Source organism: Curcuma longa, chromosome 15 (genome assembly GCF_044706935.1).
Source record: "Curcuma longa cultivar G26 ecotype Majalengka, Jawa Barat chromosome 15, ITB_CL_G26_1.1, whole genome shotgun sequence".
Classification (NCBI taxonomy): domain Eukaryota; kingdom Viridiplantae; phylum Streptophyta; class Magnoliopsida; order Zingiberales; family Zingiberaceae; genus Curcuma; species Curcuma longa.
Genome location: NC_133875.1, coordinates 10,915,556 through 10,919,906, shown reverse-complemented (window position 1 = coordinate 10,919,906; position 4,351 = coordinate 10,915,556). Strand labels below are relative to the sequence as shown.

General features: G+C 34.9%; 1 pseudogene; it reads left to right on the top strand.

The window, feature by feature from the left end:
* LOC141845976 (uncharacterized) overlaps positions 1–1,381 on the top strand; it is a 3,146-nt pseudogene extending 1,765 nt beyond the window's left edge.
* Positions 1,382–4,351: the final 2,970 nt, after the last annotated feature.

Below are 4,351 nucleotides of genomic sequence, written 5' to 3'. Positions count from 1 at the left end.
GCCGGACTGTTTTACGAGTAGTAGCAGGGTGGTAAGTATTTATGTTATTCCTTTTTCTTCATTCATATAATTTTTTTACACATGTCTAACATTTATATGTTTTCTAATTCAGTTTCACTCCGGATGGCCATGCAGTATCAAATTATATTACTTCTAAGTTTAAGGAAAGGTTTTGTCGATCAGGCCATACTTGGAGGCATGTCTCTCCTGAAATGCGGGACTTTTACTACGATGAATTCTTAGTAAGTCATTTTAATTAATGCACTGTTTTTGCTCATTGTAATTATTGATCTTCATTTTCAAAAATGTTCTTACTCAAAGCTGAAGTTTGAGGATCAGTTTATTTAACTTATATTAGTATTTGTGCCACTAATTGAATTTAATCCCCTGGCAGAAAAATATACTTGGGAGGAAGGGCACGAGCAAGAATTCAAGGAAACATGGAATGATGTATGTGCCACAAGATACAAAGACCTCCTGTATAAATGCAGGAGAAAGGGAACCAGACCTTCTTTCATCCCAGAGGATATCTGGAATGCATGGCGTGCCATCTGGGCTGCAGAAAAATGGCAATCTAATGCAGAGACAGCTCGAGCCAATAGAAATACCGAGGTGGCTAGCCCTAGCACCGGATCCTCAAAGCATACAGCTGGTTCCCGATCTATTGTAGAGCACACATTTGACTTAGTAAGTTTATAATAAAGATTCATTTGTATTAGTAATTATTTGATATTGATTTTATTTATGTTTTTTTTACGCAGGAGCAAGAGTTACAGCGGCCTCCTACTTGTTGGGAGATATTTTCGAAAACTCATAAGTCCAAGGATGGCACATATGTCGATAAACGCTCGCAGGCATTTGAGGTATAAGATTTGTAATTTTAACTTTATATACCATTACATTATAATAATTATTTGTTTAATCCTAATTGTTATGTTATCTTATTTATAACAGGCTGAATTGAATACAAGATTTGAGCAGGCGTCTCAGCCTGCTGTTGAGGGAGGTGAGAGACACTCTCACAACCGACCAAATAAATCATATTTACTATGAGGTGGTCGGAGGGAGGAAAAAGAGTTCCACCCTCTACGGTTTAGGGTCCCAGGCAAAAGTGGTGTATGATCGTCAGATGGCTCCCAGAGCCAGAGATCGTCCTAGTGGATCCTCTTCTGAGGTGACATCGCTAAGAGAAGAAAATCAAGATTTAAAGAATCGTCTATCCGCATTAGAGGCGCACCAGAGGGCACACGATCAACAACTAGCGGAGATGAGGGCATTGATACAGAGCATGAGTGTACCGCCACTCCCACCTGGTTGTACTCAATCGTTCGTAGACTTCCTAAACGCTGAGACTCAGGACCCTAATGCGCCTAATCAGTAGCTGCCTGCGAGGTAAGTAGAATTTTTTACGTAAATTTATATCATTGTATTTTTGTTTCTTGTAGTATGATATTTTTGTATATCTTTTATCATTCTTTCTAGGTTGGAAAAATTCTTCATGTTCTTAGCCAGCTTGAGGGATTCGGGGATTCCGAATTCTTCATGTTCTTGATATATTTTTAGCGATTCGATATGGTTGTAGACACGTATAACAGGTTTTGGGTTGTATTCGGGGATTCCGGATTCGATATGGTTGTAGACACTTATCTGTGCATGTGATGTGATTGTACGACTGTGTAGGCATTTTACCTTAATTATTGTGTGTTATTATGATGAGTATTGACATAATAGGAACAGGTATTGGAAGAAGTATTGGAAGACTGTTAATCTTGCAAAGATGGAGTCCTTGCAAATATCAAGAGGTATTTCTATCAGAAATCTTCATATATTCTATAAAGTTTCTGCTGGTTCTGAACTTTAACGAAATCTATAAGTATTGAAAGAATATGTGTTATTTATTTCAGGGATGCATGGGACATGGCTGCTGAAATTTGCTTGTCTAAACTTCCAGGTACCCTTCTTGCAGTCTAGATTTACATTCTTTATTTCAAAGTACTGAGCTTGCAGCTCAAGAAGGAAAAAATGCAGCTGCTTTAGCCTTCGTTTTTTGATCTACTAGAACATAGTCCCATGCTCTATCATATTTTTTTTATCACTGCATTAAAATTTGTATTAGTAATTCTGCAAATCAAAATGCAAATATTAAACTAGAAGATTTAGTTAGTTAATCAATATGACCAATAGTAGCTTTCACTATACACTGATATGCTTAAATGTCGGCAGGAGGGGAGCTCCCAGGCTCGGTATTTTGTTTCCCGTTTGATACCAGCACACAAGGATCCTCCTTACGAGCAGGTTAGAAATTCTTTGCATATGTTTGGTTCAAAGTTCTTTCATTATTATCTATCTCTGCATATGTTTGACTCTTAAATTTTGGAAGCTCTTAAATTCATTACATTGCACCAAATATTTATTGCTGTGGAGCAGGAACTGCTGCTGATACAGAGGCAGTAACAGATTTCAGCTGTTGCATAAGTATGCTGAGAAGATAAAGGCATAAGATTTCTCCTTCTGTATAAAGAACAAAGAAAGCATGTTGTTCTGTTCGTTAAATATTAGCAATCTGAATTAAAACCATTTGTATTATGATATTTGTATTTTGATATTTGTATTACGATATTTGTATTTTGATATGTGATGCAGTGTTTATTGTTCTTATTATAAACAGTATTTTTTTATGCAGTCTATATTTTAAAATTTGAATTACGATGTGTAAACAAGGAAATTCAGAAAATCAAATTAAAAAATTAAAAAAAAAAATATATTATTAGCGACGGAATTTATAATTCCGTCGCTAATAGCCATTTTTTTTGTTTTTAAAGTTTAGCAACGAAATTCTAAATTTCGTCGCCAATAAACGTATATTTATTAATTTTTTTTATAGATATAGCAACGAAAATATAACTTCCGTCGCTATTTAGCGACAGAAATGCTAAAAAAACCTATTTTTATTATTTTTTATATTAGTTTAGCGACGGAAATATTTAATTTCGTCGCAAATTAGAGACGGAAAATTAAATTTCCGTCTCTAAAGGTTTGCGACGGAAAAAAAAATCGTTGCAAAATAATTAGAGACGGATTAATTAATTGCGTCGCTAATCAGCGACGGAATTTTTAATTCCGTCGCTAAAGTGACGTCAACGACCAAAAAAATTGCGTCGGGCTGTTTCCGTCGCTAATCCATCGCTATTTTCGGTTAGCGACCGATTAGAGACGGAAATAGTCCGTCGCTATTCTCAGGTATTTTTGTGGTGATTATACATGAAGTTGAGGCTATATACATGGAGCAAAGGTACCTTCAGAATTATATACTTGAATGCACTTGAATTATGTCATTCATTTGTCCCTAAGTGTTTCTATTAATTATCAGGAATTGAAATCATCAAGGCTTTACAAAATTTTTCTTCCTTTTCTTGGTGCTTACATATATTTTTTGAGAAAAGCAATATATTGTTATTATCTTTGTGCTTTAGACATAATTATTATTTGTCATGGTTTCTCTACTTCTATAAAAAAGAAGGTTTTGTAGAACCTTTTTGGGAAATGATTCACCTAATAAAATAGTAGGTCATGGTCTCGTGGAGTTGGAATGGGAAGTCTAAACTATATTATATGTTATTGTTATCATTGCTCTATTTATTTGTGTTCGTTTATATTAGATTTCATTGTATATCCATGATACTATCAAACACATGGCCATCCCACATTTTAATAAAAAATTTTGGCCTTGTTCTTGTAATACAAAAAGTTTTTTTTTCAAGTTATAAGCTATTCAACCCCTCTTGCCTATTTGATCTAGTCATATATTCACATTATTCTACACTTGGATTGCTAGTAAGATCATGATTTCTTAGCCTACATATGTTAAAACCAGAAATGATTATTTTATGTTTCAATACTTAATCCCATTATAACATTGTTTATTCAACCTTTACTTTTATAATGAAAAATATACATAATATACTAAACTAACCTTGATCCATTATATATGTATGCTTTGCTTTGTTGAATGCCGCTTTTCTCCCCTTAATCCTTTTGCCTTGATTTTCTCTTTGATGATATAGAGATGGAGAGGGAGAGGGAGAGAGTGATTGATATGTTGATGTTTGCTGAAAATTTGAATGGAAAAAAAATGGTGGAAGGAGAAAGCTTCTTTGTGAATGGGAATTTAGTCCCACATTGAAAGTTTTAAGGCATAGTGGTTGGTTTATATTGTGTCACAAGAATTGATGTTGTGAACAAATGCTTAGGGTGCAAATCCAGGGCCCGGATTGCACTATCCGCAAGGCAACTTGTGTGTGAGCTCGACCTGCGCACGTCGAATGTCGGACCGATCAGGACAAAATTTGTC